At 38.6% G+C, this 17,443-nt stretch overlaps 1 long non-coding RNA gene across 1 annotated transcript; it reads right to left on the reverse strand.

Annotated features, from left to right (window-relative positions):
- Positions 1-13,498: 13,498 nt before the first annotated feature.
- LOC129037943 (uncharacterized) lies at positions 13,499-16,091 on the reverse strand. The gene is made up of 2 exons (XR_008503023.2): positions 15,791-16,091; positions 13,499-14,238 (listed from the first exon to the last, which is right to left on the reverse strand). It is a non-coding gene; the product is annotated as an uncharacterized LOC129037943 (long non-coding RNA).
- Positions 16,092-17,443: the final 1,352 nt, after the last annotated feature.

The raw sequence follows: 17,443 nt of genomic DNA on the forward strand, positions 1-17,443 counted from the left end.
GTAATAATTTATCCTCATTTATAGATTAATGTCTCAAAGTGAATAAAGCATCTGAAAGAGGCCAGGCGCGGTGGCATATGCCTGTAATCCCAGCACTTTGGGAGGCCGAGGGAGGCAGATCACCTGAGGTCGGGAGTTCAAGACCAGCGTGGCCAATGTGGTGAAACCCCGTCTCTACTAAAACTACAAAAATTAGCTGGGTATGGTGTGCCTGTAATCCCAGCTACTCAGGAGGCTGAGGCAGAAGAATCGCTTGAACTCAGGAGACGGAGGTTGCAGTGAGCAGAGATCCCGCCATTGTACTCCAGCCTGGGTGACAAAAGTGAAACTCCGTCTGAAAAAAAAAAAGCATCTGAAAGTAATCGTGACTGGCTCTTGAAGGAAAACAGAGCAATTGTTCATCATTCCTGTATATCTTAGAGGGTCTACTGGGTTCTGCGGCCTATGCGTGTATCAGTGAGCAAGGCAGGTGAGAAAATTGCTCTTAAGAAGCTTACATTTTAATGGGGAAAGACATAAACTAAACAAATAAAAAGACTAATAATAGCATTTAAGAAAATGGTAATGGCTACAAAGAAATAGAATGTGTGTCCTCAAAAGAATGATTCAACATCAAAAACATGTCATTACTTGAGACACTGAAAAAAATCAATGCTTAGGAGATAGAGCCAAAATCTTTACATTAGAAAATTTTTAAAGCTAAAATTTAAATAGCAACCAAGTTAGGAAGTTAAAAAAGAACAGCAAGGAAGAAAGGAGAAGAATGAAATGATAAAGCTGAATTTGAAATTACCAAAATAGAAGGCAAAAATGAATTAGAGAAATTATCAGAGCCATTATTATTCTGTATAAATGCTAATAACATTGACAGCATCATGGCAGAACTGATCAAGACAAAAAGACACATTTTTTAAAAACTACGTTATCAAAATTGACTCCAGAAAACTTTTAATAGAAAACTAGCCTTTTATGACAGTAAATCATTAATTTAAAATTATAAAAAGAAAGAAAAAACAGTAGGCACATCAGTGTAGCTAATGTAAATCAGTCTAATTTACAAAGAAAAGGACTTGGTGTAGGGTATTCATCTTTATAAAATCTCTGCTAGGGTTGAAGAGCAGACTCAAGGCCAGCAGTTGGCAAACATTTTCTGTAAAGGAAAAAATCGTAAATTTTTCAGGCTTTATGGGTCATCTACAACCTCTGTCACATACTATTCTGCTTTTGTTTGTTTTTATTTTTGTTTCTGATTTTTAACAACCCCTTAAAAATATAAAAACCATTTTTAACTGAAGGGTTATATAAAAACATACCATGAATCAGTGCTGCAAGCTGCAGTTTGCCAAGTCCTGCTCTAGGCTGAACATTCTGGAAGGATTCCCAGAAATTAATTAAAGGAGCTTTCAAAGGAGTAAGTACACCAGGAAAGAGGAAGATGTGGGATCGAGGTAACAGGCAATCTAACACATGAGAGAAATGAAAGAAATTCCCTAGTGGAAGAGAAGAAATGCTTGCTCCAAGAGGATATTGTGTAGCAGGCCTGGAGGGCAATCAACTCGTGTGAAAGCAGGAGGAGGAAGGTTCTGGAATAATTGACTTCAGGAAAAAGATGAAACTGATAGGTTTAACTGATGTATTTAACTACATGACAGGGAGTTTTACTGATTATTGGTGAGTTAGAGGATGAATTTGTGTTAGCTGCATAGAAAACCAAGCAAACTAAAAATCAGAGCAATAATTGACTCCAGGAAAAATGATCAGCTATACAAAAAGGGAAACGAGATCATAGTATCCTACATGATTCGATTATTAATAATTAGGGTAGGAATGAAGAAGCATGTAAGAATGTTAAACACTCATTTTCTGAGCAAAATGTCAATAAATAATTAATAACTTTAAAATCGAGAAATGCTGGGCGCAGAGGCTTATGCCTGTAATTCCAGCACTTTGGGAGTCCAAGGTGGGAGAATCATTTAAGGCCAGGAGTTAGAGACTAGGCTGGGCAACATAGTGAGAACTATCTCTATAAAAAATTAAACAAAATTAGCCTAGGGTAGTGGCATGTGCCTGTAATCCCAGCTACTTGAGTAGCTGAGGCGGGAGGATCGCTTGAGCCCAGGAGGTCAAGGTTACAGTGTGCTGAGATTACACCACTGCACCCCAGCCTGGGCAACAGAGGGAGATCCTTATAATAAAACAAAATATAAAAAATAAAATTAAAATAAATTAAAATAAAATTAAATATAAATAAAATTTGAGAAATTATCATAAAAGCACATAATCATTTAAAACATGGTACTAAATGTCGGAAGATAGCCAATGTTCTGATTGAAAGTTCCTCCCTTCTAGTCCCATATCATCTGCCTCTTAATAATGGCAAAATGAATCTGGTTTTTCAAGGAGGCAATAATTAATTCTGGGGCTCTCAAAGATCTATTATTAATTTTCTGCCCATTATGTATAAAACCAATTTACTGGATATGTGCATTTTTAGCTTTATGTAAATGCTATTACTCTCTTAGTATTATGATATCTAGATGCTCCAAATGTCTCCCCATGAGCAGTACCATGTTCCAGAGGATATGCTTAGTGCTAAGCTATTATCTGCCATTCCTGATAATGGATTCCCTTTCAAAACTCAATAATCTGGCATATACATGAAACATAATAGCAATAATAGCAACTCACACATTTTTGTCTCCTGTTCGCTCAGGACCTACCCCTGTCAGTATCTTTTGAAATGTCTTCTAATTTCAAAATAATAATAATTATAATTATTGAAACCTAAGAAGAATGGAAGAGAGTGGTTTTGTTATCCACATTTACATGGGTCATTGCTAACTCTTTGCTTTACTTCTTGTTCTTTAAAATTAGAGCACTTTATTTTCTATCTTCAGGAAAAGCTAATTAGGGAAATAAAATGCCCTCAAAATTCTCATTGGCTTTCTGTGCTACTGTGTTCAACATGAACTAAAGCTAAACAATTAGTTCCTATTTTCCTATAGTTCTAATAATTTTTATATCCTTCTTTCTTCACATATGTGTGTTTATTTTGTGTATTAATATACATATTTACAATAGACTATAAAAGCTATGTCCATGCATCTATGTAGACATATATATTTCAACCACTGTACATTATCATTGTATGTTTTCATCCAATTATAAAAATATAAAATATTATTGATCTATGTCACTCTATTTTCCCATAGCTGTCCATTTCATTTGAGGTTTCCATGACTGTTGTTTGCTGATAATTGCATGCATTTACTGATTTGCTTATCACTTCCTTATTGTACTACCTACCGTGTCATTTGTAATGTCAACTACAAATATGTTTTGAAAACAATGAGATACAAATAAATCTAATAAATAAAATATGAATCAAAAAACAGTGTGGAAAATATATTTATGGCATATATTTAGGAGGCTTTACCATGTTCAGGAGATGATACAGACTACTGAAACCACAATTGATAATATTTTATTAAAATTAGATGCTTGGATTATGATCAGTGAACCATATGTTTACATATGCCAATGGCTTTTAGTTTAATCGCTTTTGTCTAGACCTATCGTGTCTTAAATATATGTCGATGCCACGGTAGTTCTAGGATATCTATAATTTCTAGCCCAATGAGGAACAATGCCATTTTATATTTTTATACATTTTTATAAATTTTAAAAATGTGGATAAAGAGCTATCAGAATGGAGTTGCTAGTCAAAGTCTACAATCTTTCAATGCTCCCTAGCCCATCTCTTTAGTACGCATTCTTACTGGCCCATTTCCAAAGAGTTGCAAGTTTGTGTTGAAAGCCGAGGGCACATCCCTGTGACTACAATGCTGTGGTACACTGGACAAAGTCCACAGAGTTCTCCCGAAGGTAGAAAAGACATTAAATGGCTTTCTTTCCTTGAGTTCTTAGCTGGAGGCAGAACAAAGCAACCTGTTCACTGCCCTCTACAGAAATTTGAATCTAATCAAGGGCTAAAAATTAATCATGTTTTTACAGGAAGAACCACATCAGGAAGCTTTTCTAGCTGGGGGAAAAAAATGAGGATGGAAATAAAGCAATGCACTTCACAAATTTGAGAGTTCTGAAAATGACTCATCAAGCAATCATGTCAGGAATGCCTGGCTGTTAGCAGATGGCTGGTTGGGGTGTCAGACCAGCTTCTTGAGATCCAGGTTGAGGGATAATGTCTCTCCTTTAGAACAGACCTTGGTGTAAACTTGCTGAGATCCACTCCAATCTAGGGATGGAGACTGTGGTCTTCCAAGGGGAGTTGGAGGGTGCTGTGCTCTCAGCTGTTGGTTGAATTTGGAAGGAGCAGATTTGTCTCAACACTCTTGTCTGTATCCTGAAACAATAGAAGCAGCCCTGCCTAGTGTCTTGGTGGGGCTCCAAGTTGATGCAGCACATTTTTGGAAGTGCATGTATTTCTGGGAGTGTGGGTAGTGATTCAATTCATACAAATATATGCACTTAGATGTGACAAATACCACCTTGTCTATTACCTTTTAATCTCAATCATGCATCATGATTAATTATGATGCTTCTTATTTACTGTATAATACAATGTAACTTTTATATCATTTAATTTTTCATGTAATTATCTTATCTACCTCAGCCAACTGTTAAGCTCATTAAGAGCAGGGATCATGCTTTTTACTCTTTTGTGATCCTCCACAGCATCTTATTATCATCTTTTCAACCAAAACATTGTTATTAAGAGTCTCTGATGTCCATGGACTATTTTTTCAGAGGTGATAGTTGTTATAAAATAAAAAACAGACTGTCATAACACCAAAACTGGCTTGTGAATATGGGTTGTAGTATACTTATTTGGAAATAAGCCTTAAGATTGGGTTATTTAAGTGGGGTACCTACTAATTTAACTATTCACAAGACACAAGAATCATGACAGTAATAATCAGGGACACATTATTGAGTTTAACAATACCTTAGAGCAGTGTTTCCCAAACTGCCCTCTTCGGTATGACAGCTACAGCATAAATCAGTAAATCAGTAAGTGTTCAATGCACACAATGTTTGAATGATTGAGTTTGGGAAATGGTGCCTATTATATCACTCATATGAAAACTTCTCAATGTGTGTAATTATAGTAATGATTCTGTCAAGTCCTCCTGTAAAGAAATCTGCTTAACTTTGTTTAACTCCATGTATTCTTGCAGGCCACCCCCCTTTAATTTTTAATGACTTATGAATTTTTCAAAGGGCACTCGTGTTCCAAGGAGCACAATTTGGAAAAGATTCCCTAAGGAGTTTATTCTTTATATCAGTTCTTTTTGATGACAACAAAGGGGCTTGTTGGGGAAAACCACAGCTGCTCTCTGTAATGAGAACTACATGCAGTTTACTCTGCCTGTGTCATTGGTACACTGTCTCTCCTTCCTGAGAAGCAGACACCAACCTGTAAGCAGGAGGGTAAGGGAATAGTTTCTAGGCTGTCTAATTTTTATCTTTTCCCCTTCTCCCCCACACTTACCAGTCTTGCCTGTCCTTTTTTGTAGTGGAGTACTCATTTCCAGATTCTCACCCCATATTACTAAATGTCAACAAGTTATTAATATGTTCTTTAATAACCACAGAAATGAGTTGTTGCTTATTGTTGAATCTGTTAATCCTTTCAACTTGTCTGTGTTCTCTCCACAAGATCAATATTCTGTGATATTTGAGAGAGAATGAAAGAGACATAATACCTGCTCTCTTGATAGTTTTTTTCCCTTTATCCCCTAGAATATTTTGTGATGATTAATAACCCATGTCTTCAAGTTCTTCCCGCAACTACCTTCATTGCCTTACCCCGTAAACATGTTCAAGTCTCCTTTGTGCTAAATCAAACTCTCTTGACTCTGCTTGGTTATAGCATTGTTCTTCTCATTCTATTTTCGGCCAAATTTCTAGGAAAAGGTTATTTTTACTCTTTCTACTTATACGTCCAATTTATGCTTCAGTCCCCTGCAATCTAGTTTATACCACATGCTTCTCCAACCCACTCTACTGGCATTGTTCTATGAACACCAATAACCATATCTCTGTCATCATCCTGCTTGATTTTCCTGCTGCTGTAGATCCATTAGCCAGAGTCTTCGTGAATTCCATACTTTCATGGTTTTAGTTATACCACAGTTTCTTGGTTATTCTCATTCTCGGTCACTTCATGAGATTCTCTCTGTCCATCTAACCTTAACTTTGGTGTTTCCTGGTGTCTGTTCTTGTTCACACTCCTCACTCTACTTGTTCTTTCTGGAGAACTTATTACATTCTCAAATATTTAGCCTCCTTTTGTTTGCTGATGACTGGCAATTGCCAGTCTTTAGCATGGGCATCTCCCCTGTATCTCAGACTCATGGAGTCAAATGTCTCCCCAACACCTTTATCTGGATGCATCACAGGAACTCACACTCAACATATTCAAAATAGAATTCTTTATTCCTTCCTCCTATCTCACAAAGATTTACTCTTCCAAAGGGTAATCCTTACCACAGTTGATGGCAACATCATAGTCTTTGTTATCCCCTACAGAAACCTCCCCTCTCCCTGTCACCTTCTTCTCTTTTCTGTCACCTTCAACATGAACGGGTCACTTAACCCTTTCAGTTCTATCACCTCACCATACAGAATAGCCTCTGAACGGTGATCTCACTCATTCTAATTCATTGGCCTGTTAGAATAATCTACCAAAAATATAAATCTTGCTAGAAACTGGTGTGAGATTCTGGTAGGCTACTGTCTACAGCAGCAGTGCCCTTTCAGGTAGGCTACAAATTCTTCACTTTTTCAACTACGTATCTCTGTGAGACTGGATTTTTTCAGACATTTCAACGAAATCAACATAACACAGCAGATTGAATGCAGAAACAGATTTGAGAACCCAGCTGTCTTCTGTTAAGCCAGACATTAAAGAGACTTGCAAAAATATAAAGCGATGCCACCCTTCTCACTAAATTTGTTTCTTGTTTTGGAAAATATAGCTTTTTATAAAAATATGTTACTTAGGTTAACATATAATAGAATTGCTTATTGTTATTTTAAAATGAATGAATAAATATTTTTAAATGCCTCAGTTGTAATATCTAACACAGTAAATAGAGATTGATGGAACTCATGTATACCAAGTTAACTGGAACAGACAAGACCTAGATTTTGTTTTTAAAGCTGATACACTTATTCTGTTTATGGCAAAAAGCCTACCAGCCTGTATAAGTCAACATCACTTTATTAATTATGAGTGGGCCCCTTTCCACCTTTAGACTTGAAGCTAAAACTGAAATGCTTAGGTCATTAATCTTTGTACTGCAATGTTCATGTAAGAACTCATGCCTGTGGAATTCTCTAACTGAATCAGCAATTTCAAGAATTTTGAAGAATATTCTACTAAATGTCCCACAGGCTTAATACCTTTCCAATCGGTACGCGCAACACATAAATAAAAATAAATCAGCATGATTTGCTAACAAGGACTTAGCCCTGATCTGCTTTTACTACTAAACGGGAATGGAAGGCATGCATGCTGAGAAAAACATGTCTGGTTACACAGTTTATAGTTTACAGAGTTATTAGTTTCCAGTTATGATGCATGAGGATCTGAAAGTAATGATATATGTATAATGATCTGAAAGTAATGATATTCATTTATTTTGATAAGAAGAACAATATCATGATTCTGGTTAATATGCATATATGTACATAGCTATGAATGTGTACAGGTATGGGGATGTGTACTGGTATGTGTATATGTATGGGTATGAGTGTGTACGTGTGTACGTCTATGGCTATGCATCTGTGTATGTGTACATGGACAGGTATGTGTTTGTGTATATGTATGGGTACGGACATGCATGCATGTATGTGTATGGCTGTATGTTTATTGGCATGTTTATGGCTATATGTCTGTGCATGTGCATGGCTACAGGTATATGTATATATGTGGGTATGGGTGTGTGTGTGTCTGTGTGTACGTATATAGCTATAGTTATGTGTATATGTACAGGTATGGCTATGTGTCTGGTTATGTGTATAGCTATAGGTATGCAGTAATACCTGGGTAAACAAATCTTAGGGGGCCGGCATGGAAATAGGTTTCATTCCTGACAACAAAATGTTCTGTTATTCCTTAATCTCCTTCTGCTTATTACCCTATGTTCATCCTTTCTCTTTTCCCTCCCTCCTTCCTTTATATCTTATTCTTCCTCTATGTCCAGCAGCTCCCAGTCTTAGCTTTCAGAGGCTGTCTGCCCCAGGGCATGTGTGGCTTCTGGGGAAAGGAGCCTACTGACACTCCTCAAAGTCAGCGGGCCTGCATTCCAGGCACTGCTGCTCAGAATGACGCAGGACCCTCGCAGCCAGGGATGGCCTGCGGCTCCCAGGGATATGCTAGAACACTCAGATGCAATCTGACAGGCAGCTTCAGTGATTTGAAGGAATTCACAAAGAATGTTTTGCCCCTCCTAGGTGAGTTGAGCTCCCTGAAACTGTCATTCTCCTTTCCCTTCAGTCCTGCCCAAGGGCAGGTTGCAGACCCTAACCCACACTCTTTAGACAAAAATAGGGCTGTTTATTTGCCTGAGACACAAGGGCTTGAAATGTCTTAAAATTGTCCCTCATCATATGCCATTCAGTTAACCTTCTCCCAAATCTCACATCCCCATCCCCAGAAAAAGGAAAGAGGAGGAGAAAGAGGAACAGGAGAAGAAGCAGATAGCACTGCAATCTCCTTAAGGTAACAAAATATTATCGATTTCATAGTAAAAAGAGGCACTGAATGACATCGACTGTTGAGTCTCCTTGCATATTTGGGTGTGATTTTTATTGCTTTTGTGAAGGAAATTGATTAGAGAAAAAATGAAATCCTACTTCTCTCTATTTTAGTGTAAAATGTGTCCAGAATTTTAGGTTGATAAACAACTGAGATGTATTATTTTTTCAAGGCAAACATGTCTTAGGCTTCCTCCTGTAGAACCCTTGTAAAGTGAATCATTCTCTGAGTTTACTTGCCTCATATGAGTGATTTAAGCCTAAGCTGCCGATGAGTATGAAATTGACTTTTTGGAAGTAAATTTTGTGTTTTATGTGTTTCATGTTAAGGACTGGCTGCTAAAAAAAAATCATTGACATTTGGCTGATTAAAATTTCCAAAATGTGCGTGTACAAGACTTTGAAGGTATAGGTCAGGTTTTTCAAGTGTAACTTAAGCCATATACCACAAACTTCTAAGAATTCCATTGAACAAAGATGACAACATTATTACAAATAAATAAATAAAGTCAAGAAAATTTACATTAATCATCTTAACTCTACTTTGGATGTTGAGCCCAATAATTTATCCTTAGGGAAATTCTCTCTCTCTCTCTCCTTTTTCTCTCTCTCTAACAAACAGCCAGAAAATCACTTGTCAGCTTGAGAAAACCCATCCAGAAATATTCACCAACTTGCGTTTCTCAACAATAGGAGAATTGGCATTGTTAAAGAATGTGAAGACCCCTCCTAATTTTAGGTGCATGTCTGGGCATTTTGAGGTTTGCTCATCCCCTGGGCAACCCAGAGCATAATATTTTATTGTGTTAGTCCTTTAATGGCTTTGGGTTTGCACTACACCAGCATAGCGCACCCTAGTACTGCTGATTTTCAATGACTCAACAGGTTCAGACTCATAGACAAGAATTTCAGCACCATCGCCCAGGCCTGAATCAACCAGGACTAAATCCAGTTCATCACTTTGCAATGAGATTTGTTTATTCTTGCTCCAAATGTGGTTCAAAGAACAACAAAACCTAGGGAATCTGGGTACGATTTGTCAGCTTGCAAATAGCAATTATTTTAATGACACTATATAGAATAGACTTGGTCACCCTGCCACTATTAGAATTCTTTTGACTTCTTTTACTTGACCAACAGAGTCAGAAACAAGTCATCAATATTATTTATTGTTCTTAAAGAGAAAAAAATGGATAATATATAAAGCCTTTCAGAAAAAAAAGGTGGTACATCAGAATATTCATAATCCTTCCATTGTCTCCGGTTTTTGTTATTTAATTCCTACCCTGTTTATGGGTGCTGTTTGGAGCCCCATTTGTGTTTATTGGCAGGAATTATCTGAGGGAACATCTGTCTCATATAAATCTCCATTGAATTTTTTGGACCTTGGTTGAAATGGTACTAATCATATTATTGATAAATTACCACATATTGTATCATTCAACTGCAACTCTATTCTGGGAGTAGTAAATCCTGAAACTCTGGAAGTGGTCCCATTGACAAATTGGGTGTTGGGGTCCCACCAGTAACTCTTTGCAATTTTGAGACAGGGTCTCACTGTGTCGCCCAGGCTGGAGTGCAGTTGTGCAAACACTGCTCACTGCAGTCTCAACCTCCCAGGCTCAAGAGATCTTCTCACCTCACCCTCCTGAGTAGCTGAGATCACAGGCACCACCATGCTTGGCTAATTTTTAAAATTTTTTTGTTAAGGTGGGGGTCTCCTTAGGCTAGTTTGAGATCCAGGCTAGTCTCAAACTCCTGGCCTTAAGCAGTCCACTCGCCTCGGCCTCCCTAAGTGCTCGGAATATAGGCATGAGCCACAGGGCCTGGCCACTCTTTCCAAATTCTAACATCTCTAGTGAATGACATTTTTCTCATTGACTTTGAAGATGATCCTTCCCACCACTGATGGAATAAAATCCCTAAGAAAGGCAGATGGGTATGGGGAATGGGGGATGGTGAGGAGATAGGCTCTTCCCCAGCCACAACCGAAACTCTTACTGCCCCTGACTATTTCACAGTACAACAAGGACACCATAAACAACCTATGATTTTCAAGGGGTGCTCTACCTTTGCTTTAAAGATAAGTTTAAAAAGAATCTTTCCAACCTCTTGGAAAGAATTAATGACAGGCAGAAAAGTCTGTTAGAAAGCGCCACAGCTTGGAAACCGTGGAAAGTTTCTGTTTTTGTGTAATTTGAGCTGGTCAATGTTGTGGAGTAACCTGATAACTCTTCTTCCCTGCCTGTATTAGGAGAAATATCCCTTAGCTTCTTTCAAGAGGGCGAGGCCCGCCTCTGAGCTTAAATCAACTACCTCAGGACACTGGATGATGTTCTCACTGTTTATAGAGACGGTTGGAAACAAGCCTTGCAAGGTATTTGGATAGAATTGACGGTTGTGGGTCAAGACCACAGCTATACAAATTGTTATTTAAAAACTATGACATCAATTGTGGTATTTCTTAGTGTTAGAGTGAGATTTTTTTTTATGACCTTCTGTGGGACAATGTATTTGCTAGCCATGAAAACTCTCACACAGCTTGTCCAAACACACTTTGCCTGTGACATGCAATCCATCTTCCTTCAACTGAGGTAAATCATTTCTCAGAAGTCTATAAGAAGCTCCAAATGAGGCCAGGCACAGTGGCTCATGCCTGCAATGCCAGCACTTTGGGAGGCCGAGGCGGCTGTATCAATTGAAGTCAGGAGTTGGAGATCAGCCTGGCCAACACAGTGAAACCCCCATCCCTACTAAAAATACAAAAATTAGCTGGGCATGCTGGTACGCACCTGTAATCCCAGCTACTCGGGAGGCTGAGGCAGGAGAATCGCTTGAACCAGGAAGGTGGAGGTTGCAGTGAGCAGAGATCATGCCACTGCACTTCGTCTTGGGTGACAGAGCAAGATTCCGTCTCAAAAAAAAAAAAAAAAAACTCCAAATGTCAATCATGAATAAAGAGATAAGCCATACTTAAACTGAAGTTTGGTTGTTTCCATGAGCAGGTAGGTTACTAAAGTGAACATCTTGGAGATCCCATACAACACATGGATCAACAGAGCCACTGATGAATTAAACACTCCGGTACCTGAGCATACAATGTCTTGTTCTGCTTGTGATGGCAGGAGTTAACATTTGAGTCTATTGAAATTCAAATAGGGCCTCCCTTAGCAATTTATCCATGTCTGTCTTTGGGATTTATCTATCTCAGTTTGTGTCCCAGTCATATATGAGTCCCTGCTCTAACTCTAACCAGACAATGTCTAACATGGATATGACTAGTTGGAGACAGTAATACCCATGTTGGCTGGATACAGGTCTGAATTCCTTTTCCTTACTCAGTATTACTCTAGTAAGAAAGAGTGCATACTCTTGGTAAATAAATTGTTAATGAGTATAAGTAGATATTGTCTGAAGAATATTTCATTTCTTCTAAACAGAAAGGCACACATTTATACAGAGAGACATATGTTGATGACTACATTCTTAGGACTGAGAAACTTTTTGTTCCTGTTCCTGGGTAAATGATATTTAATTTATTTTGGAGAAAAATTTCTATTATTGGTTTTCCAAACTTTCAAAATGCAGGACAGACACAAAGAGTGAGACAGACTGGTTGATTTTTGGAAGTAGTTTGATGTTTCTCTAATGTTGGCCTTAACTTCCAATTGATGTTTAAGCTAATTTTATTTTAAAAGAGAAGTTAGTTACTGCCTCCCTTAAAAAAGAAAAATAAAACTCCTAAGAAACCTATCAAAATATCAAAATACTTTATATAATTAATTATAAGTTAATAGTTAATTATAGTCAATAATTAAAATTCTAAATCTTAGATGTATTCAGTGATCCTCTGAAAAATGTAAGCTGAAATTTCACTTCTTTATTGGATTGCTCTCTATTCTACCAGGCTTAGTCTAATTATCAAAAGAAAAGTAATATAAACTATAATTGATTAAATATTGTGGACAGAACGAAAACCCCAAATAATTTCTTTTTACCATGCAGCTCCTAAGGAAAAATGCCTTCAAAATGCTGCAAGCACAATTTATTTAAATCACGCGACTTCCAGGTCTATTGCATCCAACAGATGGAGAGGACTTTTTGCCCCTGTCCAGACAGACACCAAGTTTAAAAACATTTTTAAAAAGCCCAAGCACCTTTTTGATCTAACTTTAAAAAGCATTGTCAATGTCAAGAACACGGTGACTGCGGCTTGTTTATTATGCTAGCAGGAGTCTTCTATGTTGTATTGTTCGTGTGGTATGAAGCGACATTGTATGCCTGCTGTCCCTCTGGGACCCTCATGAAAAGGAGGTATTTATGTCCCTGCCTGTGCCCGTAAATGAATTGCCCCCTAAAGTAAATATAATATATAAAGCCAAGTCTGGCTCCAAAGTCATGCTATGTGCCTCCCTCTGGCTATAGAGGAAGTTACTCTTGCTTATCAGAAGGCCAAATTTGGTGTGGCATTATTAGGTTGCAGGCAATATGGTAATGGGACCCAGAGAAGTAGTTTTAACCAACAGAGAATGCCTCTGAGCCTGCTGGCTGCCAGGGAAAGTGTACATTACCTTACCCTTGAGCTCGGAGAACTTATATAAATGTAAAGAGAAGTCAGATCCTTTGACAGTTGGCATCATATCACTAGTTCGTGCAGGGGAAGTGGTTAAATACATCAATGTGAAAATACATTTTCACTTCTATGGCATGGAAGTTGGAAAAACTAGAATTTATTTTACTTTATTGCTCTAAATCAATCAGGAATTACTAAGCTCCCATGAGGAAACCAAATATGCAGGAAGTTAGCCACTTGACATGACTGCGGCCACATTACAAGCTAGACAATGAGACAGGACAATAGAGAAGGAAAGTCAGGTTGAAATTATATAGCTTCATGGCTGAACAATGCCATTTATTTCCTCTTCCTGACGCACAGCTTCTGCCTATGAGCCATCAGTTCTATCCAATTCTTTTCTATTTCTCCAGGTTCTTTAGAATATTTGTGTCTGATGTCAATTGTTAGTTCAATTGCATTGTTAGAGTTAAATAACATTGCTTTGAAGCCATGAACATCTGGATTAAAATGCAGACTCTGCTGCTTGCTGGCTGTGTGGCTTTATACGGCCTTTCTGAGCCCTACTTGTTTTATGAAAACATCATACAATCTATATTAAAAAGTTAGATGGGCCTGGCACGGTGGCACACAGCTGTAATCCCAGCACTTTGGAAGGCCGAGGCCAGCAGATCATGAGGTCAAGAGATCGAGACCAGCCTGGCCAACATGGTGAAACCTCGTCTCTACTAAAAGACAAAAATTAACTGCTCGTGGTGGCATGCACCTATAGTCCCAGCTACTCGGGAGGCTGAAGCAGGAGAATCGCTTGAACCCGGGAGACAGAGGCTGCAATGAGCCGAGATTGCCCCACTGCACTCCAGCCTGGCGACAGAACGAGACTCTGTCAAAAAAAAAAGTTAGATGACACCTGAAACACAGAGTAGTTTCATGGAAAGTGAAGATTTGAAAGCAGATCATCATTCTAAGATGTGTCATGAGAAAAACAACTCATGAAAAATACCTTTGCTAATTATTTTAAGAGAAAGCATTAAACTGAGGTATATTTTGTTAATTACTATCCTAAAACTTTTAGTGCTTACCACGTGCAATGTGTTGGCATAATAGAAGACATCATTTTTCCCCAAGGCGTCAAACTTGTCCTTGATACTAAGTGAAGATATTGGTCAGATGTTACTGATTTTAATTTAAAATTCAGAAATATAAATATGCCAGGCACTGTGGCTAATGCCTATAATCCCAGCACTTTAGGAGGCAAGGCGGGAAGATCACTTGAGCCTGGAAGATTGAGGCTGAAGTGAGCCATGATTGCACCACTGCACTCCAGCCCAAGCTAGAGAGAGAGAGAGAGAGACCCCAGCTCAAAAAAAAAAAAAAAAAAAAAAGAGAGAGAGAGAGAGAAAAGAAATAATTTAAAGTTTCAGAATGACTTCTGAATCTTAAAAAATTAAACGTAAGTCTCTATGAAAACATAAGCAATAGTCTCATACTATTGTATGAGTGGTCTCTTGTTTTCTTTTTCTCTCCCAAGGATATCCTTCTCAGCCTAAAACACTTTTGTCGACACTTCGTACAATATCCACCACATTTAACACCTGCTAAGAATTTTAACTTATATCATCAGTTCAACCAACATTTCAATAATATACAAGGCGGAAGAATCAGGATTGATTCAGCCAATTCAAACTTTACATACTGAGGCATTTGCAGCAAATCTAGTAAACATCTTTGGATTTTCCAGAAACTTAAAGCAGTCTGTTTGTGTCTCCCTGGTTTTTTTTTTTTTTTTTTTTGAGGTGGGGTCTCGCTCTGTTGCCCAGGCTGGAGAACAGCCTCTGCCTCCCAGATTCAAGTGATCCTCCTACCTCAGCCTCCTGAGTAGCTGAGACCACACGTTTCATTCACCATATCATCTCAAAGCTTAAATAAGAGCCTGTCAAGCCCCAAATAAAGTTGGAGTAGGAAGAGTGGTGTCAAACTTTTGAAGAGTAAGTTTTAAACTGAGCATTCCAAGAAATAACTGGTGTTTTCTCTTCCTCTTGCTGATTGGAGAAACTGAGGGACAGAGCAATTAAAATTTCCCAGCCCCATTCAGTGGAAAAGGAAACATACTATGGAAAGAATTGCTAGCAATTGTAGTCAGTGTCCATCTCTATGGATTTGGTGTGGAAATTTACATTACAACAAGTGAAAAACAACTCACGGTACCCTCAATACAATGGGCATCGATTCTGCTTCCTTTGGTGATTTAAAAACAAATCTGGATCTGGATATATGTGCTTCAGAAACTGCAATTTGTCAGCTTGGTTGTTACTATATGGCATTTGTAGAGCTTGACTTAGGCTTGTCTTTAAAAAAAAAAAAGCTTCTTAAAACTGTATGCCTTTATCAGAAGTCGCCCCTCAGCTATTTACAAGTGCCATGGTTACAGACCTGCTAGACTGATGATATTCACATGCAGGAAACAATGCAAGGAAAACAGGATTTGCACGGCTCCGACTGCACTGGCCCAAGAATTCCAGGAAGTGATTGTACTTTATGAAACCGTCTGTGCTCCACTAGATTGTCTATAGCTTTTAAGGTCAGGTCCTATCACGGCGAGTTTGCAATGCCCTTTGTAACAAGGCAGAGTGTTTATGAAGCTGAGTACATGCTGTATTGTTTATCAGCCCAGGCAGTTGAAAGGTGCGATATTCCAATCTTGTGGTTCAGGATGGCACTGGGAATCGATCACAGGCTTTTCTGACATAGGCTTGGGATTAGTTCAAAGAGTCCCTGGCAACAGTGACCACACGACAGTCCAGCACATGGAGAAAGTCACGAAGCCCACAGTCCCTGACAGGACAGATGGGTTTGTGTTGGAGATCAATGTGGGGAGCACTGTGAGTTTATGTTTTAAGATCCCTGTGCTTCCTGCTGTGGCTGAGCAGTCTCCTTGGAGAGTGAAAGGTGCTGGCGTACAGTAACTGCTGATTCTGAGAGTACGGAAAGGAGAGTGAGACAACAATGGAATTTATTTCTTCGTAAGAGAGCTGGGAGGCAGCCAGGCATTCCAGGGCCTTGTTCTCGAATTCTTTGATTTCTCTACAGTGCATTATGACTAGAGACTCCTGTTGCCTCTGGACTCGGGGACACTGGAGCCGGACAGTGGACGCCCAAACTGCTCATGTTACTCCACAGCCCTGCCTAATTTTAGGTGCCAAGGCTGGACGTGACTGACCAGACCCCTGCTTGCTCCCTCTCCATGAATGATGTTGGTCCCTGAAGCTAGGTTAAACAAGCAATAGTCCATAGCTATTGTTAAGGAAGCTGTCGTGATGGAATCAGCTGGGCACTGGGCATCCTTTCCACTAGGAGTGATGGCTGCTAGCCAGGCATCTGTGAACTTTCTGGAGACATTTAGGTGTTGTGTACCAAAGTCACAGCACCTTAGGGGCAAGCATGATTCCCCAATGTTTTCAGATGCATGGACTGAATGAACCTCAGTGAGTGACTGCTGATGTCAAATCAATCAATATAGATTTAATGAAGTCTGTTAGTTTATAAGTCAAGTGACTTGCCATTAGGGACTGTTTCCTCAAGGATGACAAAATAAATAACAACAATGAAATACTTTTTATCCAGTTGCCATGTTCTGTGCTCCATACTGGCTTTTGAAGGCCTAGTTTTGCAATGTAGCGTTGTATTTTATTGACTGAATTTTATTTTATTTCTAAATTCATAGGCATCTTGAGGTTCATTACTTAACAGGTACTCTGTGGACTAACATCACATAGTTATCATCAAGCCTTTTAATAAAACTGTTATTTTTTTCTAGTAGACTCATAAAGGACCATTGACGGATGTCTTATAGGCATAACTACCTCATAAAGGGTTGCTAATTACTGGCCAAAACACTTAACTAAATAAAAATTAAAAGTGCCACTCATCAGGTAAGAAGAGTCCTGAAACCTGTGTTTTGTTCTTGACTCTCCCATTAACTCCTAGGAAATTTTACCTCCCCCAGTTACAGACATTGGGATAATCATTCCCTGCCCCTTTGTTTTTCCTCTGCAAAAAGAGGTGCTTTAAATACGTAATTGATCT

The sequence above is a fragment of the Pongo pygmaeus genome, chromosome 5, assembly GCF_028885625.2.
Source record: "Pongo pygmaeus isolate AG05252 chromosome 5, NHGRI_mPonPyg2-v2.0_pri, whole genome shotgun sequence".
Classification (NCBI taxonomy): Eukaryota; Metazoa; Chordata; class Mammalia; order Primates; family Hominidae; genus Pongo; species Pongo pygmaeus.